The sequence below is a fragment of the Globicephala melas genome, chromosome 3 (assembly GCF_963455315.2).
Source record: "Globicephala melas chromosome 3, mGloMel1.2, whole genome shotgun sequence".
NCBI lineage: Eukaryota > Metazoa > Chordata > Mammalia > Artiodactyla > Delphinidae > Globicephala > Globicephala melas.
This window is the reverse complement of record NC_083316.1, coordinates 52,110,355-52,134,230: the sequence shown is the minus strand read 5'-3', so window position 1 is coordinate 52,134,230 and position 23,876 is coordinate 52,110,355. Positions and strand designations below refer to the sequence as shown.

Sequence of the window (23,876 nt, the reverse complement as noted above, 5' to 3'; positions counted from 1 at the left end):
TAGAGGAGAATAAAAAATACTATCTCCATCCATGTCTATTTTACCCTTAGATCAAGTAAGAGTACCAAAAAATATATATATATATATGTGTGTGTGTGTGTGTGTGCGTGTGTGTATACATATATGTGTGATATATATGAATATATATAATATTTTGAAACACATTAGCCTACCCTCATGTATGATCCATCTTTGCTGAGTTTTTTGAATATTATATCATCCTATTTTTATTAAAATACATATATATTAAAAAAGAGCCTGAGAGCCATGGAATATGTGTTGTTAAATTATTGTCAACAATACTGTCCATTCATTACTCAACAGCTCTTATATAAGGGAATTTACATTTTAGAAATCATTTAGAAATTAATGCAAGGAAAATCTTTGAATCCTTTGGAGAACTTGATATGTATTTCTTTATTCAGGGTAATGAGAACCTTGGCTCCCAGGAAGCTTAGCTAAATCTGATGTTCTATCATAGCTAAATTACTTTAACGTTATACATTTCCTCACTCCTTTCCTTGGATCTGATTTTGTATTTCTATTAACTAGTATTCACATCCTATTAAAAGTCACCTCGAATCTTATTTTTAAGAAGAAATAGTTAAAAAAAAAAAAATCAAACTGAACACACAGGGATCTTAATAAATAACTCTATCATATGGTGAAAAAAATAAAAGAAAAACTGTTAAGGCTGCCCTTGAATTGTCGTTTGAAAATATCTCCAAATAGACCCCCAAAGTGCTAGAAAGTTACACAGAAAACTAACTGCATAAGTATAGAGGCTGAATGGCACAATAGATCCTGGCAAAAGAATGCCTATGTGTCTCAGCTTATTCGTTTATCAGAATAAAGGTAGGGCTACTTATAGACTAGGAAAGTAGGACCTCAAATATTTATTCTTTGCCCTCACTTGAGCCTAGAACAGTTCTTAGCACAAGGTAGGTGCTTAAATGCCGTTGTTATATCTAACTTCTAAGCTAGAAGAGAACAGAATCTAGATTCTATATTATCCTCCAAAAATCTACCTCAAATCCTTGCTCCTACATGGTAAGCAGACTATATAGGTGAGACACTGTAGTGTAGGAAAAAACTATACTCCATAAACTGATACACTGGAACCTCTTCACCTTGTATACAATTCAAAGAACTAAACACTCTACTCTGAAGAAAGTGCCTAATACTAGTATATACGCCAATGCACGGCAGAAGATAGTAGATTAAAAGTAGAACTTTGTTTCGTCTTTTTAAGGTATGATGAGTAGGTCTAAATTAATTTGTCAAGTATATGCTGAGAATCTATTCATTATGTGTTAAGTACTATGCTATGAAAATAACAGATGGAATCACTATAAAATCCCATCAATAATAAACTACAGCAGAGCTACATAAAATTACAAAACCATGAAAATGCTATCTTTTAATGCAGAAATGGATAACTGCTCATAATAAAAAGAGGACAAAGAACAATTTTTTTAAACAAAAAGTAATCTTATGCATATATACACAGGCTTAAGAAAAAACTAGAAACACAACAAAATATAATAGTAATTATCTCAGAGGTGGAACTGCATGTAATTTTTATTTTCTATTTTGAACCTCTCCTTATGTTAAAAAAATGTCTACACACACAAATATTCCCAACTGATTTTCAACAAAGATGCAAAGCAATTCAATAGAGGAAGAATACAGCCTTTTCAAGAAATGGTGCTGGAGCAGCTGGATACCCAGAGGCCAAAAAGATATCCTTGACCTAAATCTCACACTTTATACAAGAACTGACTCAAAATGGATTACAGATTTAAATGTAAAATGATAGAACTTTCAGAAGAACACACAGAAAATTTTCAGAATACAGGGACAGGCAAAGAGTATTAAGCACCAACCATAAAGAGTGATAAATTGGACCTCATGAAACTAAAAACTTTTGCTCTGCAAAAGACCCTGTTAAAAAAAATATTTGCAAATCGCTTATCAAGAAAGGATCAGTATCTAGAATATATAAAGAACTCTCAAAATGCAACTGTAAAATACATATATATATATAACTAGAAAGTGGACGAAAAACAAGAACAGACATTGCAGTGAAGAGATATACAGATGGTGAATAATCATATAAAGGATATTCACCATCATTAACCATCAGGGAAATGAAAATTAAAATATGATGAGATACCACTATGTACCAAAAAGAACGGCTAAAATAAAAAGTAGTAAGAAAGTAAGAAATAGTAACACCATCAAATACTGGCAAGGATGTGGAAAAACTGGATCTCTCATACACTGCTGGTGAGAATAATGCAAACTACTACGGCCACTCTGGAAAGCACTCTGACAGCTTCTTATAAAATTAAACTACACAACACAGCATTACACTCAGACATTTATCCCAGAAAAATGAGAGCTTATCTCCACAGAAAAACCCGTACATGAATGTTCATAGCCCAAAACTGGAAACAACCTAGATGTCCTTAAACATGAAAGAGTTAAACAAACTGGTAGTACATCCATACTGTGGAATATCACTCAGCAATAAAAGTCAATGAGCTATTACTATAAGCAACAACTTTGATGAATTTCCAGCGAATTAGGCAATTAGCCAATCCCAAAAGTTATATACTATATGACTCCATTTACACAGTTTTGAAAAGACAAAAAGGGAGGGAGGGAAGTATGGGAAGGAGATGTTATTGTAGTAATAAAAGGGCAACAACAGGGATTCTTGTGATGATGGAACTATTTTGTATCCTGACTATCAATTTCAATATCCTGGTTGTGATACTGTACTATAATTCTTCAAGATGTTCCCTCAAGGGGAAAAATCTCACTATATTATTTCTTAAAACTGCATGTGAATCTACAATTATCTCAAAATAAAAGGCTTAGCTCCAAAGAGAAGCCCGAAATGCAACATTAATAAACTAGGGGAAGAGAGAAAAATGCTAGCATTTTTACTTTTATTTAAAAAAGAAAAAATTTAGTTAAGCTAACCAAAATATCCAAAAATAATTAAAAGAGTTTATATATTTAAGATTTAAATTAAATAGCTAAGCACTTTTTAAACGTTACAATCCAAACTAAACTCTTAGAAGAAAACATAGGGAAAAACTTCATGACACTGGATTTGGCAGTGAGTTCCTGGCTATGACACAAAAAGCAGAGGCAACAAAAGAAAAATTAGACAACTGGATTTCATCAACATTAAAAAAATTTTGTGCCTCAAGCCACTATCAACAGAGAAAAAGGTAACCCACAAAATGGGAGAAAATATTTGCAAATCATATATCTGGGTAAGGGATTAACATCCAGAATACAGAGAACTCCTAAAGCTCAACAACAACAGAACAACCAGATTCAAAAATGGGCGAAGACATCTCTCCAAAGAAAACATATAAACAAGCATACAAAAAGATGTTCAAAATCACTCGTCATTAAGAAATGTAAATCAAAATGATGGGATACCACCTTCACAGGCATCAGGATAGCTACTATCCAAAAAACAAAACTAAACAGAAAGGGAGTGTTGGCAAGGATGTACTGAAATTAGACCTCTCATTAGACCACTTGAGCTCTGTTGGTGGAAATGTAAAATAAAATAGTACAGGCAACTGTGGAAAACAATATGGCAGTTCATCAAAAATCTAAAAATGAAATTATCATATGTTCCAGCAATTCCATTTCTGCGTATATACCCAAAAGAATTGAAAGCAGGGTCTTGAAGAATAGTATCTGTACACCCATATTTATGGCAGCATTATTCACAATAGCTAAAACATGGAAGCAACCCAAGTGTCCATGACAGATGAATAGTGAAGCAAAATGCAGTTACATACAAAGGAATATTCAGCCTTAAAAAGGAAATCCTGACATATGCTACAACACAAATGAACTTTGAGGACATTATGCTAAGTGAAATATGCTGGAAGCAAAAGGACAAATATTATACGATTCTATTTTTATGAGGCACTTAAAGTAGTGAAAATCATAGAGAAAATTAAGTAGAATGGTGGCTGCCAGCAGCGGGGAGGAGGAGGAATGGAACAGGGAGTTATCGTTTAATGCGCAGAATTGCAATTTTGCAAGATGAAGAGTTCTGGAGATGGATGGTCGTGACTGATGCACAACAATATGTACTTAATACCACTAAACTGTACACTTAAAAATGGTTAAGACAGTAAATTTTATGTTATGTGAACTTTTATCATAATCTAAAAAAAAATTTAAGTTATAAATCCAAAGAAGGGAAAACTTCTCAAATATTTGGGGAAGCTTCAGTGGAAACAATGGGGTTGGGCTGGATGGATGAGTAGAAAGAGGCAAAAAAAAAAAGTATATTTTTTAAAATGTGAGATTACAAATTGCATGCTGCTTTAGTATAACTCTTTCCATGAAACTTCTTGGCTCAAATATTGATGCTTTTTTTTTTGTAAACTGAGCTGTATTCCAGTTATTTCTAAAATTAAAAACAATCATCTATGACAAACCAGAATGTGCCAAAGGAAAAAGAAAAGGTGTATTAACTCAAGGTGTCCTCACTTACATGAACCCAGAACTTTTTTTCTATAACACCTATTAAAAATATTTGGAAAATAGTGCTGTTCTAGCTACAGTTAGAAGTATAGTTCTGGGGAGGGGGGTGACGAGAAACAAAGGAAAGAAGGATTTAGATTTAGGGATCTAATGCACAGCATTATGATTGACTATAGTTAACAAGTATTATATACTTGAAAGTTGCTAAGTGAGTAGATCGTAAATGGTCTCACCACAAAAAGGAAAAGGTATGTGAGGTGATGGAAGTGTTAGCTATCCCAAAGGTAGTAATCATATGGCAACACATGTGTATCAAATCAACCCATTATACACCTTAAACTTACACAATGTTACATGTCAACTGTATCTCAATAAAGCTGGGGGAGGGGTAGGGAAGATGAGAATTGAAAGGAGGCACAAAATAAACATTTAGCAAATTTTTAAAAAAATAGTGCTATTCTACAGAAACTATCCACTTCAGAACATACCAAGTAAAATTCTGGTATAAGGGAAAAAGAAGCCAGAGTCAGGAAACCGAGATTTTTTTTTTTTGGCCGTGCCACACAGCTTGTGGGATATTGGTTCCTCAACGAGGGATCAAACCCAGGGCCATGGCAATGAAAGAGCCAAGTCTTAACCACTGGACCACCAGGGAACTCCCTGGATTTATTTTTTGAATCTCACTTATGTCACTAATAAACTAAGTGACCTCTAGGATTTCACCTCTCCCTCTGGGCCAAAAGTTTCCCCTTCTGTTAACTGAAAAGAAAAGAGTGGTTACTTAGAGTAGACTGTTTCTAAGTCGCTTTCAGTGATAAAATCCACTGAATATGAGGAAAATATCAGTTCTGGGGAACGTCTTTCATTTATACCAAATTATCTATTAAATATATTAAAAGGAAGGATATGATCAAGGTCAGTGAAACATGTAAATTGACAAAAATAAACTAGGGTGTAAGCAGTGGCAAAGATCTCTTGGGAAATATTTACTATGTGTATGAACTACATAGCTAGAAGAGTTTACTATTATGATCAAATAAAGGACCAAAATAACTATCATTAAAAGATATACAGGGGCTTCCCTGGTGGCACAGTGGTTGAGAGTCCGCCTGCCGATGCAGGGGACACGGGTTCGTGCCCCGGTCCGGGAAGATCCCACATGCCACGGAGCGGCTGGGCCCGTGAGCCATGGCCGCTGAGCCTGCGCGGCCGGAGCCTGTGCTCTGCAACGGCAGAGGCCACAACAGTGAGAGGCCTGCGTACCGCAAAAAAATAAAAAAATAAATATGTTTGGGGCTTCGCTGGTGGCGCAGTGGTTGAGAGTCCGCCTGCCAATGCAGGGGACACGGGTTCATGCCCCGGTCCGGGAGGATCCCACATGCCACGGAGCGGCTGGGCCCGTGAGCCATGGCCGCTGAGCCTGCGCATCCGGAGCCTGTGCTCCGCAACGGAAGACGCCACAACAGTGACAGGCCCGCGTACCGCAAAAAAAAAAAAAAAAAAGATATACATAATACTACTGTGCGTCACACTAAATACTAAGAGTTGAAGGAAAATGTTTGTAAGTAGTAGCATTTTTCTCAGAAATAAATCAAAAAGCAGTGAAGGAACAAGGTTCAAGAAGCCATTCTCATACCACTGAAGTCACCTTCGAGAGACAGTTACGGGGCAGAATAGTGATAGAAGGAACCAACTTCTACTTAAATCAAGCTCAGAATTTAGCAAGTTTTCTTGTTCCATTTCCAATTCCCCCAGCCAGACAATGCTAGAGAAAGATAGTATGATTAAATGAAAACTCCTGGGCAACAATAAAAATCCCCTCGTTGAAGACTAAATTAATCAGACTGCTATCCTAATGTTGGAGGATGATCTCAAGCAACAAAAGGAAATGAGGAAACAGACATTTCTCCAAAGAAGACACACAGATGACCAAGAGGCACATGAAAAGCTGCTCAACATCACTAATTATTAGAGAAATGCAAATCAAAACGACAATGAGGTATCACCTCACACCGGTCAGAATGGCCATCATCAGAAAATCTACAAACAACAAATGCTGGAGAGGGTGTGGAGAAAAGGGAACCCTGTTGCACTGCTTGTGGGAATGTAAACTGATACAGCCACTATGGAGAACAGTATGGAGGTTCCTTAAAAAACTAAAAATACAATTACCGTATGACCCAGCAATCCCACTACTGGGCATATACCCTGAGAAAACCATAATTCAAAAAGACACATGAACCCCCATGATCACTGCAGCACTATTTACAACAGCCAGGTCATGGAAGCAACCTAAATGCCCATCGACAGATGAATGGATAAAGAGGATGCAGTACATATACATACAATGGAATATTACTCAGCCACGAAAAGGAATGAAATTGGGTCATTTGTAGAGACGTGGATGGACCTAGAGACTGTCATACAGAGTGAAGTAAATCAGAAAGAGAAAAACAAATATTGTATATTAACGCATATATGTACAATCTAGAAAAATGGTACAGATGAACCGGTTTGCAATGCAGAAATAGAGACACAGATGTAGAGAACAAATGTATGGACACCAAGGGGCAAAAGCGGGCAGGGGGTGGTGATGGTGGGATGAATTGGGAGATTGGGATTGACATATATACACTAATATGGGTAAAATAGATAACTAGTAAGAACCTGCTGTATTAAAAGAAAAAGGATATGAGGGAAGAATTTTACAGTTGAAAAGATAGGTTACTAAGTACTTGTCAGGATGCATATTAAATTATAATACATGAGACTATACAATTTAGTATATTTATAATTCAATTTTCACAAAGGTGCTGTTACTCGTTCATCTATAATTATATACCTAGAAGATATACCACACCATCTAAAAATCTATTAGCAATTTTTAAAAAGTCCTCAGTAGAATGCAGTAGGTAATAAATATGAAAAATCAATCTCCTCCCTCCATTTAAGTATCCAGATAAAAATACAATGAAAGAAATAGCCCCATTCATAACAGCAGCAGCTCTCACCTTCCCTCCATTAAGTTTTTTGGAAATAAGCTTAATGAAAAAATATACATAATTCTTAACAATAACAAAAAATATGCATACTAATAAGAAACATGGATATGACAAGAAGAAAATCATAAAATCCACTGAAGGGCATAAAGTATTAAATAAATGGAAAATTTACTTTCCTAGAAAGAGATATGCTATTGTAAAGGTATCAATTACTTCTTAAACTATCTATAAATTCAAGCACTCTCAATCAACATACCAACAAGTAGTATTTTTAGAACTTAATGATTCAAGTCCACCTGGAAAATTTTTTCAAAAGTAGAGTAATAAAGTGACACTTCCAGATATTAAGCATACTATAATGAGGAGAGGAGGGAAAATGAAGATAGCATAACAAAAACACAATAAATAAAAAAGAAGACTTTCATATAGATTAAGTATATTTGGGAATTTTCTATTGATAAAGATAGAATTTTAGAAGTAAAAAAGGTGATTTATTCAATAAATGGTGTTACAACAACTGGTTAGAAATTTGGAGAGAATCAATCTAGATAATTATTTCACTCCCTAAGCCAAAGTACGAAAACTTAGGTTATTATTTTTATAATCTTGGCATTAATCCTTTCTAAGAATACCCTTAAGCCCAAAAATGCACAGACTGACAAATATGACTACATTAAAATTTAAACTTCTAAATGGCAAACACCAAAACCAAAGCATATAAGTAACAAGTCAACTAAATCCATGTAGAACACAAAAGGCATACAAATATGTAATATTCCTAAAAGAATTTTTACATTTAACTTGCCAACATCACAGTTAGTAAGTTGCAATCTGACTCCAAAGCCTATGTTATATATATATACTACTATGCTGCCTGTCTCAGATTTGCACAAGTACTTTAGCTAATATCCAATTTGTTCAAGAATGCTCATAAAGAGGTACTCACTCTCATATATAATTGGTGGAAGTATAAATGGATACAAACTCTTCTGAAGGAATTTGATTCTATCAATTTCAACTACACACATAGCAAATGCACTTTAGGTATTTATCCACCAGAAAAAATTCATACAAGTGTAAAAATTTACATGCAAAGAATACAAGAATAAACCTATATTCTGTACAGCACTGTCATGTATATGAAACAAAATTCATATTTATGGCTAGACAAGAGAAATTTAAATGTAAAATTTTTCTCTGCCCTCCCCTCACACTGTACATTGTGTATCCACATTATGCATTGACCAAACCTCCCCCACCAGCAGGAATACCTGCTCAACCATAAACAGCAACATTCTGCCAGCATCAACACGACGACTCAAAGGATACCATTCCTTCTTGACCCTGTAAAGGGTCACATGACCCACCACAATGGCACTTATATCTGGATTATATAAACTGTCAATAATTTATCGTACAGCCCTCTGTCTCAAAAAAAACTTATATACTATGTGTTGACTTCTAATAGGTGGAATAGTTCTCAGAGCTTTCTGAGATGCTCTTCCCAGGTTATAATCCTCAAATTTGGCTCAAATATAATTTTCCAATTCTTAGATGGACTGATTAATTTTTCATCAACATGTATAACAACCTAGAAACAATTCTAATGCTAATTAACACATATACATACCTACTATATCCCCTTAAATATAAATGAAATATATCTTCCATTTTTGTTTAAAGATACTTACACATGTACACACATGCACACTTACATGTTTGAATACATACAGAAGTCTTCAGAAGAATAAAAAACACACTGAGGATCTCTGGGAAGTGGAATTATAGGGAATTTTCATCTTCTATATTATAAATTTCTGTATTTGAATTTGTACAACGAGTAAAAAAAAAAAAAATTAAGGTAATTGTTTTAGCCCTTTGCCTAAAAAAAGCCTCTCAGTGCTTGTACCTTGCCCAGCCCTCCAAGCCTACCCTAAAGTATGTCACTCTATAGATACCTAAAAGACAGAATTGATAGAAATGGTACTGATTTCAATAACCAAGTTCAAAAAAGATAAAGAAGATAGACTCTCAGGGTTTCTAGCTTGGGAACAATTTTCAAAAGAAAGAGCATACAGGACATTATGTTGCTATCAGGTATCTCTGACCCATCGAACTGCATCTACTATACAAAGTCTCTGATATTCTTCAGCTAGCCCCAGGACAATTAACTAAATCTTTTCAAGTACCCAGAGATTAACAGGGCACCCAAAGAATCCGTTTGTTGCCACCAGGATCCTTATCTTTTCCTAAAAGACTGAGAGTAAATCTATTTTAGCCACAAAAAGATATCCCAATATGCCTCTAAAATCACTTCCAAAATCTCCAGGGATGGGGGAAGTCAAACCAACTTATTCTAGACTGGGTGATAGCCTCGGCAAGGAGATTCATTTTTGGATTACACGTTTCTTGTGTCGGCCCTAATACAAATGACACAACTTTCTCTTACCCCAGCCCACAGCATTCTAGAATTGGTCTAAGGTTTGAAATTCCAAGGACACAATTATCAAGAAAATAAGATACATGCTCCAAACTTTGGGATTATATAAACAATAAAGCCTTCATATGGAAAAATACAATTGCACCAAAATCACTGCATTCATACTAAAATAGAGCCCCAACATTATCTCCATAAGGAACCTATCCAACATAGACCATAAACGTACTGATTCATTCCATCCACCTTTCATATAGTAACCTGGAATTACTAAGGAACGAAATATTTCACCTAAGTATATTTTACCACGTGCTACATTTTAGAATTTTATCCCTTTAGAAATACGTCAAAAATTAACTGGACTACAGGGACTTCTGGCTGAAAATGTCTCATCAAATGTTTAACTCATCTCCCTCACCAAAAAAAAAAAAAGTACAGAAACAAAACTAGTTCTCACTATCAGAAAAAAGTTACAAATATGGAAAGGGAAAACACTAGAATGAACTCGGTGGTGCTGGATTAGAACCAGAAGTACCACTGCAAAATCATTCTATATTTATAGAAATATAGATGTAAATGTGAATGTGTACGTGTGCGCACATAAAAATATCCCCTACCTCTACATACTAAGAAGGCCAGGTGCAGCAACACTCCAAGAGCAATGAGCACAAGAAGTGCCCCGATCCTGGCTTCTAAGTACCATTTTCCACTAAAAATAACTGGCGCAAGTTTGTAGGTAAGTCTGGAACAGCATATTGTGCTAGATACAAAAAAGTGCTCAAAGAAGGAAGAGGTATGTCAAAAAGAAAATAAACCAGATGGAAGGGGTTCCCACTAGCCTAATCAACAACAATTTGAGTACCAAAATAAATGATAGTAGATTATAACTCAGTGAATATAATAGGTAATCATGAATAGACAGAGATGTAAATAAAGGAATACATTAAAAATCTGATGAGGAACAAAATATTTACATAGTTTCAACACCTAGCCCAAAAATATTAATTACAAATGAGAAAGGAGTACCTTGACATAGGTAATGTCTGGCACTTACAACCTTAATCACATAACCAATTCCTATCAATAATGGGACAACTGAAATTGCCTGGCACCTGATAAGATACAGGAGAAGAATGCAACACCACTTCCATGATAATCCTGCCAAAGATCTAATAATGAAAATCTAATTAAAATGTCAGAGAAATGCAAATTAAGGGTTATTCTACAAAATAGCTAGAGCTATAATCTTCAAAGTATCAAGTCAGTCCCCTGAAAGTAAAGATAAAAACTGTTCCAGATTAAAGAAGACTAAAGAGACATGACGACTAAATGCAATACATGATTCTAAACTACTTTTAATCTAAAAGACATTGGGACGATTTGTCAGATTCAGATGTTAGTAATGTATTCTTGTTAACTTCCTAATTTAATAGTTATGATGTTATTATGTAGGAGAATGCCCTTGTTTGTAGGAAATAAACATTAAAGTATCTGGGGGTGATGAGGCATCAGAGGTGGACAGCTTACTATCAAATGGTTCAGGAACAAAAAAAATTCTTTGTACTATGCTACTAACTTTCCTGTGTATCTGTCATTGTTCCAAACTTTAAAATATGAAAAAAAAAATTACAAAAAAAAAACTATAGTGGCACTAAAAAACCTAGGAGGGGTACATCTACATATAAGAACAGAAAGGAATTTGTAGAGAATAAAAAGTGGATTGGGGCGGGGTGGGGGTGGTGGTGGAGAGGGCAGATGACAACAAAACACATCTGAAGAACCAGATACACAAGACAAGTATAAAGTGGGATCTCCAAAAAGGATAAGTTTTCTTAGCAAGAACCATTGGAAGAAGTATGTGTCCCGGGCAGTCAGCCAGGTAATAAAATCATAGTAGAACAGCTGCATGGCTAAGGCCTCCAGCACAGCTCTCAATACTGTGGGAGATCTGACATTTGGACAGTATAACTGTGAAACAGGGGAATATTGTCTCCTGAGGGACAAGAAATATGTGTAAGAGGACAAGCTACCCTAAGGAGAAACCCATTAGCTAAATATACCAAAGACAGAAAAACTGGGATTCACTTGGGCTGGGGAAATACACTTAAATGACCAATACAGTACAGTCTGGACCATCATATAAAACTTTACAATGAAAAATCTAACATTTGAGGAAAAACCAAAAGCATGATGGACATACCAAGCACAAGAACAAACTTCCTATATTTTTAACAGAGCAAACAGAAGTCAATGTAAAAGTAATATATATCTCAGAGATTCAAGAGCTTATGTGTGGACCAAAAATACAACCAAAAAATAAAAATCAACTCCTATGAAAATGCAAAGCAAGAGTTCTTAGAAATTCTATTTTCCTTCCCAAAAAAGTAATGAAATAATTGAAAAGAAATGAAGACCAAATTAATGAGCTAAACAATCAAGCCTCAGGATTCTCCCAGAATGAAAAGAAAAAAAAAAAAATCAAAGCAAGTAACAAAAGCTCCACAAATACCAATATCCAGCTAAGTTCTCAAAGTGTGGTCAATGGGCCCTGGAAGTCCTGGGAGACTTTCAAGGACTTTTCAAGGTCAATACTATTTTCATCATAATATTAAAACATCATTTGCCCTTTCCCACTATACTGACAGCAACGGTGGGTAAAATCACTAGCATCTTAGCACACAGTGACATCAAGCTCGACTAGCACCATTACATATTCCCAGATTTCTTTTCAAATGCCACTTTCACTTAAGTATATCTTTTTTTTTTTTTTTTTGCGGTACGCGGGCCTCTCACTGTTGTGGCCTCTCCCATCGCGGAGCACAGGCTCCGGATGTGCAGGCTCAGCAGCCATGGCTCACGGGCCTAGCCGCTCCGCGGCATGTGGGATCTTCCCAGACCGGGGCACAAACCCATGTCCCCTGCATCGGCAGGCGGACTCTCAACCACTGTGCCACCAGGGAAGCGCAAGTATATCTTTAATGAAGCAATAAAAAAAATTTTTTTTTTTTTTAATTTGGCCGTGCCGCGTGACTTGCGAGATCCTAGTTCCCTGACCAGGGATCGAACCCCGGCCCTCTGCAGTGAGTCCTAACCACTGGACCGCCAGAGAATCCCCCTCCCAAAATTATAATTTTATTAAGTCTCAACTCTTCGATACATGTCTTCTTCATATTCTATGTGGAGAAATAGCAACCTTGAGGAAGAGCACTTGTGTAAATTACTTTGAGTTGTGAACTAAATTAGCCTTTTTTTAATGGAACAACATTTTGACCTTAAAGAGAGAATGAGAAATTATGGTCATATAGACTTAGGAATTTGGCAGACATTTTCTCAAAAATAAACCGAGTAAGCCTGTAACTTCAAGGGAAAAACACTGACAGTATTTGTTACTAATGATTAATATTCGAGCTTCCAAGTGAAGATTTAGAATTGTGGAAAACTTATATCTGCCACCCTGAGCTTTACAGCTTCGTATTAAGGACTTCTGATGAGATTACTGGTGACATTAACAACTTTTTTGGTTTTGTTACTGCATAATGAAATGTGTCAACTTTGGGGAAAAAATGTGTAACTCAATGAACCTGTATTTCCCAAACAACCAATACACGGTGTTACGAAATCATAAACAGGTGAAAGATTCATTCAAAGTGCAAGATACACCACGGATTTTCAGATAACAAGAAATGGAAAATTCAGTGATATGGTTTCAGATTCAACACTGCAGCTCTCCTTTAAAAAACTACCACTTGTCAAATGTTGGCTAAAATACCTCTTCCTTTTCCAACCATGTGTCTGTATAATACAAGATTTCTTCATATACTTCAACCAACACAATATATTGCAAGATTGAATGCAGAAGCAGATATGAGAATCAAGCTGTTCTCTATTCAACCAAACACAAGAGACTTCCAAATACATATAACAATGCCACTCTTTGCTAAAGATTTGTTTTGGAAAACAGGTTTTTTTAAAAAAACCTAATTTAATTTTTAAAAAAATTTGTATTAAAAGAGGGTTACACTAACAGGCAATGGTTTATTATTTTTTAATTAATTTTTAAAATTTTGTAATACAGGAAATATAATAAATATAACCCACATAAACTAAAGCTCTGTGGGGTTCTTAGTAAATTTTAAGAGAGTAAAGGGATCCTAAGACCAAAAAGTTTGAGAACAGCTGCCTTAGGGCTAGTTACTATTACTTGTAATTATACTATGCTATAATAGAGTGAATCCTCCTAAGGACAAATAAAATGTATAAGGCACTCATCCGCAAAGCAGGTTGTCTGAGACTACTCTATTTTTTTTTAACTTTTTATTTGTATACAATTTTTAAAGGTTACTTTCCATTTATACTTATTACAAAATATGGGCTATATTTCCCGTGTTGTGAGACTACTCTGTTTTCTAAGTTACTCAGTCTTCTTTTCCACTCTTCTATTCCCTCATTGTATTGGGTTGGCCAAGAAGTTTGTTTGGGTTTTTCTGCAACATCTTATGAAAAACCTGAATGAACATTTTGGCCCACCCAATATCATAGGCTCTAGCTTCATGATGCTGTCAGTGTGCTTCCTCACCTCTTCTAGTACATCAAAAAGGCAGGAAACAGCTCAGTATAATCAAAAACAAATGGGCGGGCTTCTCTGGTGGCGCAGTGGTTGCGAGTCCGCCTGCCGATGCAGGGGACACGGGTTCGTGCCCCAGTCCGGTAAGATCCCACATGTCGCAGAACGGCTGGGCCCGTGAGCCATGGCCGCTGAGCCTGTGTGTCCGGAGCCTGTGCTCCGCAATGGGAGAGGCCGCGGCAGTGAGAGGCCCGCGCACCGCAAAAAAACCAAAAAAACAAAACAAAAAAAATGGGCTCTGAATAAGGATGTCCCTATGAATGAAGTCCCCAGATTTTATTACATCTATTTTGATTACTTAAATGTCTCTTTTATTATTTTCTAGTTCTTCTACCACACTCTATATACCTAAAGTCATAGGTAGATAAATAACCTCCAGATAAGTAGAATCTTCTTTTATTAACTTAATTTTTAGATATTCTTTCCTATTGTCTCACATACTATCAATTATAAAGCCTGGCGTGGCCTTAATCCAATGGTACCTGGAACAAAATCTGAAGTGAAAAGAATAAAGTGAGTGATAGAATTCCACTCTGTTTCTTTCATAAAAACAGACAAAAGAAGGCAATTTCAAAAATTTAGGGACACTGACAGAGAAGACACCTAATTTGAGAGGTAGGACAGGAAGGAAAGCAACAAATAGAGAAGGGAGGTATAGAGGTATAAGCTTGTGTGTTTTAAGAGGCTGAAAGCATAATAAAGCAAGGAGGTATTGGGGGGAGGGTTAATTAATATAAGAATACATAACACCATGATATTATCTTAACAGGTAAATCTGGTGATATTAAAGAGAAAAAAAAGAATTGAAACAAAACATAAATAAAAACAAATACACTGATGAGTATTAGGTTAATACTGACATGTAAACTGAGTTGGAATGAAAAGGGATATTCAGAGTTCAATGGAGCTGAGCAAATAAATATTTTCTACTGTTTTAAACAACTTTTTAAGTGATAAGCATAGACTAGTAAAGTTCAAAAAGAGGAGAAGGGCAAAATATAATTAAAAAGCAAGAACTGAACATGGAGAAAATAGGGGAAGTAAATGAAGCTAACTATAAAAATAGGAAGATAAAGGAATTAGAAGAGAAAGCTGAATAACAGCTAGATTTCTTTTTTTATAAAGACAGAAAAAGTTAAATATGAAAAATGATGTAGTACATTTCAAGTGATGATAGGCACCAAGAAATAAACAAAAAATAATAGGGAGTAAATCACAGAAAAGTAGAAGGCATTAGTGCTGAGCTTATTTCCTTAGACAATTCAAAAGTAGATATTATCGAGCATAATCCACATACACATTTTTCATGGCAAACAGTGTGCATTTAAAAACTGAATAATCGGGACTTCCCTGGTGGCACAGTAGTTAAGAATCCACCTGCCAATGCAGGGGACACGGGTTCGAGCCCTGGCCCGGGAAGATCCCACATGCCACAGAGCAACCAAGCCCATGCGCCACAACTACTGAGTCCGTTCGCCTAGAGCCCAAGCTCTGCGACAAGAGAAGCCCCTGCAATGAGAAGCCCGCGCACCACAATGAAGAGTAGCTCCTGCTCGCCGCAACCAGAGAAAGCTCGCGCAGAGCAACAAAGACCCAACGCCGCCAAAAATAAAAAATAAATAAAATAATTTTAAAAAAAGAATCCGCATGGGACACGGGTTCGAGCCCTGGTCCAGGAAGATCCCACATGCCGTGCAGCAACTAAGCCCACGAGCCACAACTAAGCCTGCGCTCTAGAGCCCGCGAGCCAAAACTACTGAGCCTGTGCGCCACAACTACTGAAGCCCACGCGCCCAGAGCCCGTGCTCCGCAACAAGAGAAGCCACGGCAACTAGAGAAAGCGCGTGTGCAGCAACGAAGACCTACCGCAGCCAAAAAATAAACTAATTAATTAAAAAAAAAAACTGAATAATCTATTATTAACAGCTAAACACGGGTACAATATATGTTAAAAGGAAAACAGAAAGGCATCTTTAGGACTTTGTAACACAGGTGTTCCCAGAATAAAAACAAGACATGTGACAGAGAAATGGATGAGCAACGGAAAAAAACGTAAGCAACAAAGTCTGTTTAAAGAGAATCTAGGTAAGCAGCAATTACAAAAAAAGATTACTTTCCTATCCAACATCACTAAAATCTGCATAATCCCAAATACTTTGTAAACACTGCCATAATCTATTTCTAAGCGAAAAACAGCTTACACTCTAAACCATGTCATCTATAAGCAATTATTTAAAATAAATTCCCAAATATGCACCTAATTTTCTGAAATTTTCATGTGTTTCTTAAAGGTATCATTTACTACCAAGAGCTCAATACCAATATTCCTAAAATACCTGAATTTTAGAGATTTACCAATGATACATGCAAAATGTCTCTAACTATAATTATCACTTCATTAATAAAAAAATGCAATAAAAATTTGCTTTCCATATTTGAACCTCTGTAAGCTTTTTATACATGAAGTTTGTAATAGTTTGTTCTCAAACAGCAGGCAGACTTCATAACATAATATTTGAATTAATTAGTTGAAAGATTAAGTTTATCACTATGGAATACTCTTAAGTACCTTCAATAAACAGTGCCATTAAGAGAGCATTTTGCGCAAACACCTTGGACATACTCTAGATTTGCCAATTTAATCTAAGAAAACCCACACAATGTTAACAGTATCCAAAATTTGAAGCCATTTTAAAATATTTTAATTATCATCTTTTTTAAACCTCTTTTCACTGTCACATTTTAAACGAGACTTTGAAAAATATTTATAGTTTGACAATAGTATAAAACCTAAAATTCATTACGTTAATTCAGTGCTAACCTAATAAAATTCTAAGTAAACTGAAAAGTAAATTTTGCCTTGTTAAGGGGAAAAAAAGGACTCAAAGGCAACTACAAAGGTGAACATCTCACTTTTAAAAATGTGTTGTCTGCATTTAAACATACTATTGCTCCCTCAAGGAAAAAAAAAAATCAAGAGCTATATTTAAAAACAGGGATTTATTTAAGTAGGTATTTTCGAGGGCTATAATACTTTTTATAAGTAAAATTCACTAATGCAGAGAAACATTTTCACAAAGTGATAATTCTCTATAAAAGACTTGCTCTATTAAGGTTTTGCTGCTCGGAAGCCAAGTATAAACCATATAAGGAAACCAAAGTTCAATGCCATTTATTTTGTTCCCCTCTTTCAGATGCCCAAGAATAATAACCTCTTTTGTTGCCTAATGATACGTCCCAAAATCATAAAGTAGATTAGTTATACGCTTTAAATTTCTGGATAAAGCCACTTTGACCTAACAGGAATTACCTGATGGGTGACAAATCTTACCAACAATTTAAAAAATTAAAAAAATTTTAAAAAGGAGCTCCAGAGACTAAGCTCTACGGAAAAATTCAAAACAGTACAGGGTAAGACTTAAAAGATTCCCATTCTGAAATATACTTGTGAAATAATTTGATCCTGTCCTTTAAGACCTACCTTTTCTCGTCTTTGAACTAAAGAAAGCCACCTATTTTTCCTTGAGGTAGCATGGGCAAATAAACATCAGTTTATATTTAAGATACACCTACCAACAAAATACCATATTTATTTAATATTTATTTAAAAGCACAGTACTATCTTTCACCTCCCTTTACCACAAAAGTACTGGGGGAAAAAACAACCTTAAAAAGACACACATTAAAACACCACTGAAGAAACCGTTTGTGTTTGCTGCGACCAAAACTAGTTTCATCTATACAGACTACGGACTGGTTCAGAAGTGTTTACATCTATAACTGACTGGTGGAATGTCCCCCCTGCTTCACTAATCCCTGCCCCCAAGGCAGATACTCATCACTTTCTGGGCGGCAGAACCGGCCAAAACACTTGGGCCAACACAAAAATGTAAATACTGTACTATTCAAAAAGCACAGCTGTTTATCACAATCAACGTGATGATGCCCATGAAAATTGTTTTAAGCGTTTTACTTGCCTTCCTGTATCTTCTGTTCTGAACTGCACAGAAGTCCTAACAAGCCAAACCACTTACAGGTGTTCACGTTTGTTTTTTAATTATAACTCTCTCTTTGTTCATGATACTTACTCCCTCCTTTTTCTTTCTACTAAGTCAGTAACAAGAAAAACCTAGACGACAGTTGCTTTCAATTAATTAACCCAACAAGTATTATCAAGTTCTAAATGTCTGAAAGGAACAAGTTATTGAAGAAATGTATTACCTACCTAGGCAAACGACTAAGAATGGCAAAGTTTTTGGCTTATAAGATCCAAATGAAATATACCCATAAAGGTTGGTACTAAAAAAATCTCTATATACAATTAAACACAAAAGCCAAGTAATCGGTAACAGTATAAACAAATGTGGCAGCCATCTCAGCAGCAGCAAATCCCTCCCCGCAGTGACCTAACTTTCTTCCAAAACAATAAGTTGCCGGATTCAGCAACTTAATAAATCAGAAATATACATCGTATATGTTCCGGGAAACTAAAACTTCTGGACCTTGTGCCGAACAAAGGCACTCCTTCCTCGGATTGCTGAAAACTTTTCGACCCACCGCACTCTTACAACCTCTTCTAAAATAACCAGAGTCCAGATGGTAGAAGAAGGAATAAAATCAGTTCTACTATTCAGCACCCAAAACACTATCCAGTTCGACATCAGAAAGGGAGAATCTAGGTGAACTTCAGAAAAAGTGAAAAACGCTAAAGTTCCCTCACTTTCCTGGCCCGGGAGCTTTGTGACTCGTAGACACTTGTGAAAATTACCTTTCGGTCGGGCAGTGTCTCAGGGCCGCTTTTTCAAGGCTTCGCCTGACATGATTTCCTTCCCTTCATTAGTCACTTCGGATCCAGCCGAATTTCTCTCTCTGGTGAGAGCGGATGTGAAGTGGCCTCCCGCAGTAGGAAGAGTAGGTGGCTTTGGTGGGGGCTGGGACGCGAACTGGTTTCCTGGTCTCGAGTTCTGCAGGAGTTTCCCAGACCCAACTAGGATCTCCGCCGAAAAACAAAAACTTTTCACTCGTGACACCGCCCGGAATTACCGTGCGAAACTCACTTCCTGCCGTGGCGAGCAGCAGGATCCAACTCGGTCCAGAGGAACCCGGAAAACCAGCTCCACGCGCGCCGGGGAGGGGGAGGGCAGGGGACGTCAGCTGCGAACCTGGGACTCCGGGCGACCCGCGCGCCCCGACACCCGACGGCGGCAGAACCTGGCCGGCGGGGGGCGAAGACGCCGCCGGTGCGCTGGGCGAGCCTCGGCCGCGCTAGGCCGCCACCTCCTTCTCGCCGCCGCCCCCGGAGCCGGGCGGCGGGGTTATTGTCTCGATAGCGCCTGCCGCGCCCTTCGCCTGCGCCGCCGCCGCGGCCGCCCCGAGCTACAGCCGAGGGGCCGGACAGGCTCGATGGCGGCCCCCTCCCCGGGCCGTCCGTCGGGCCGTCCGTCCTTCCGTCCGTCCCTCCCCGCTTTCCCTTCTCGCCCTCGAGCCCTCTTCTCCTCCCTCTCCCGTTTCCCCGCCGCCGTCCCCTCGCTCCCCTCCTCGTTCTTCTTCCCCGGCGGCGGCGGCTCCCCCGGGAAGCGCAGGGGGTGGGGGCAGGCGGCAGCTTCGTCTCCTCACGAGCTCGCGGGGCCGCGGCAGGGGCCGAGGCTGCGTCCCGCGCCACCGCGCCACATTCACTCGAGCGAGAGAGTGCAAGGGGCGGGGAGGGGAGGGAGGGAGAAGAGAGAAAGGAGGAGGAAGGGGGCTGGGGCGGCGGGGAGTTACTGCCTCACAGGCCGCGGCGGCAACAGCAACACCGCCCCGGCGGCGAGGGGGGAAGAGACTGCGCGCGGCGGCGGCTCCGCGGCGGGGGCGGGGGCGAGGGCGGGGCGGCCTCCCGCGGGCTTCGCCCCAACCGCCAACAGTCGGGCTGGAGGCCGGCGCGAGCCAGTCACCGCGCGCGGGGGCGGTGCGGGCCGACGTCGGCAGGGTGGGGGTAGGGGGGGCTGCGGGCCCGGGGCCGTGGGCCGGGGACCGGGGGGTGGGGTCGTCGGCGGCTGGGGGTTCGCTTGCGAAGCGCGGCATGAGGCCCGCTCAGGCCCAGGCCTGGGAGGCCTTCCTGCGGCTTCTCGGCTGCCCAAGGTGGGGGACTCGGATGAAGCCGACCCCGGCTGCCCCCGCCCAGCCTGGGAGACCGAGAGTCCCCAAGCCTCCTCCACCCCAGCCGATTGAGTTTCTTTGTACGACAGTAATCGGTGCGAAGGGTTCATGTCCTAACCGATTTTAAGGCTGCAGGTATCTCTTTCAACTGCAGCACTCCAACTTCCTCTAATGGCACGCTCAGTTTGCAAGAAACCACAGCGGCAGCGCGGTGGAGCTTCCCACGCCAGCCCTTGCTCCGAGCTTTCTCGGACAGCAACGCAGCTGAGGCTCCTCCAAGTCTCAACCTCACACCGGCGGGGAGACAAAGCTGGCACTGGGAGGGGGGAAATGGCCCGCGAAATTGCCTCGAGATAGTGCCTTTGTTAGAGGAAACATTGTATACACTCCGAACGCAACGTAGGCTTCCAACCCCGGCGGTTTCGGTGATGCAGTCGTTGAATTACGCTGGCCCTAGTGAAACTCAGCCTGGCAGGGTTTGCGTTTATTGCGGAGAGAGCTGCTTAGGCATTCCTATCAACACATATGGCATAAAACGCCTCAACCATAACATTGCAGTTTTTGCAGTTACCGCTTTAAATATGTTAACAGACAAGACGGCCTTGTTTTACCCCGAGAAGGAGCGCAGTAGATAACGAAACAAACCATTCCCCGCCCCCAGTCTCTGCTGTACTTAACCGTGTACAATGACGGTAATTAGTCTCTGTGTCCCTGAAGTCACTGCTTCAGTTCTTCCGTCTGTGTTCCAAAGATAATTATTTATTACCAAGTTTGAATAAAGAGCTGTATGCCCTACAGATGATTTTTGGCTTGCATCCAAAGGAAGGAGTTGATAAAGTCCATCAAAGAATTATTTACCAAAGTAAATTGTACGCTAGTGATAAACACTTGAAATAACTCCAAAGATATTCAAGACATTCTGTTAGGGGTGGGAGCTTTTAACTACTTCAGCACTGGTAGAATTAACGCAGGTAGTGCCTTAGCCTAGAGCAGAAGTTGAAGGTTCACAGACAGTACAAAGTGTTCAGGCTTATTCAGTGCTGAACTAGACGTAAAAGCATTAAGCTGGAAGTTAGAAGAAACGGCAGCCAGGTATACTAGTAAGCTAGTTATCCATTTTATGTGAATATGGATCTTGGCAATTGTATAAAAGCATATAAACTATTTTTAATCGACACAAGAAAGATTTCCTACCCCACTTTCAAAAACTGCTTTGAGTTTGACCAGAATCAGTGGTATATCTCTCTCTCGTAAAGCAGAGTCTCCCACACCAGCGGGAGACCAGATGGATGGTGAAATTCCAATGTTGCATTTAATCTCAGGTTGATTCAAGACCCCTTTAAATGTGGCATCATAGATTCAAGTAAACCTAACCTCCCATTCCCCGCCCCACTCCCAAACCTAAATAAATAGGACTGGACCAGTTGCTAGGCTAGAACCTGCCCTGGCCCCAGCCTTTTTTTTTTTTTTAACTTAGACTCCTACTACGACCTATCTGCCGATTACCATTTAGGCTAGAAAAGTACCTATAACGAAAAACCCCTCCTCCAATTCACCTGAAATTTTGCCACTAGAGTGGCAAACCATAAATAAAAAATAAACCACACAATAAACCCTTTGAGTGGTTTATTTCTCTAGCACAAAGCCATAATCCTGGGAAAGGTAATATTTTAAGCCTTATTAGTCATTTATACCACTTCATCAGATTGTTTCCCCAAAGCAGCTTTTGGTGGGAGGGAATATAGAGATAGCATATGCTGATGTTGAGTAGGTAGGAGAGGGGAATGTGGTTTCATTTTTTGGGGCCATCTGCAGACAGTAGAGTGTATAGTATAGACAGTAAAGTGCCCCTCATTTGACTGTTAAATAAGTCCTACTTATACTGTAAGAATGAACCCTGAAACACTGACCTTAAGAGGATGGAATCCAGGATACACTTATCAATATTACTTATTTGAGGGCGTTCCCTGGCGGTCCAGTGGTTAGGACTCAGCACTTCCACTGTGGGAGCCACGTTGGATCCCTGGTTGGAGAGCTAAGATCCCCCAAACTGTGTGGCTCCGCCAAAGCAGTAAAAAAAAATTACATATTTTGACAAATATTTCTTTAATAGCCCCTTGGTAAAGTATCTTCAGCAGGAATTCTACATCCGTGCTCATACCGAAAGGTGAAATAACAGCTATATGATCAGGGTACTCAGTAATCAAAAGTAGTGATTCATCTTAATTATTCATCACTTACTACTTAGTTCTAACTCATATGAGCAAAACATACAGATATAGCTAAATCTTCCATTTGTTCTTTTTATACAAGGCATTTCTGTTCTGTGCTTTACAGATTAGTTTCCTTTGAAAATCCTCCCACAGTTGAACTAATATGGACTTAACGTTTCTTTCAATTGTGATTAAAAGGAGAACTAAAACCCCACTTTAAACAAGGCTGCCTAATTGTGATTCTGTAATAATTAACTGAATTCCAGGACCACCTTAGAGAGTTAACTAATAAATATTTGTTGATAATATAGCTTAATCTTCCCCATTGTGATTCTCTAAATAATTCTCTGTGAAAGTAGGAATTCCTTCTTAGGGATTCCCCTTCCCAATGGCTGGGTTCTGGAAAGGGCTACTGGAGATAAGCCACATACCTGAAGGAAAGCTTTAAGACCTTAAGCATTCCAGGGAATGCACACAGCAGCCATCAGGGAAAAAAGCAGAGTTTTAAAAAGGATTCCCCTGTCATTTCCCCATGCCTGCCCAGCAGCTGTGCAGAAGCCTTGTGCGGACAAAGTTAGCAGAGGGCAAGGAAAAGTTTAGGGTGCTCATTCTTCTTTTCTTTTGTTCTTACCACCTAGTAAATAATTGGTTACCTAAAACCAAAGTTTTTATCACAGCAGCTTTGGGAAAACTTAATATTTGGGCTAGAATAGAGTTATATTTGAAAAAAAAAGTCTAGAAGCATTAGATTAAGTGGATCAAAATGCATTATAACATGTGTTTTTAATAGGAATTGACTTTCCTATTTTCACTTCCATCTTAGCCCCTAGATAGAGAGGGCAAGAGGTTAGGGTGGCAAGTGTGTGGGAAAGGGACGTTTGAGCTCAAAAGAGGCAGTACATACAGGAACTAAAATTAAGGATTTTGTAATA

General features: G+C 38.7%; 1 protein-coding gene across 13 annotated transcripts in view; it reads right to left on the bottom strand.

The window, feature by feature from the left end:
• ERBIN (erbb2 interacting protein) overlaps positions 1–20,349 on the bottom strand; it is a 107,785-nt gene extending 87,436 nt beyond the window's left edge. For 9 of the 13 annotated variants that reach the window (XM_030844458.3, XM_030844486.3, XM_060295825.2 and 6 more), the window contains exon 1: positions 19,362–20,348. The gene's annotated coding sequence lies outside the window, so the exon portion shown is untranslated. Of the gene's footprint in view, positions 1–19,361 lie in introns of all 13 variants that reach the window. The other 4 variants (XM_030844503.3, XM_060295826.2, XM_030844477.3 and 1 more) reach the window with 1 other exon arrangement.
• Positions 20,350–23,876: the final 3,527 nt, after the last annotated feature.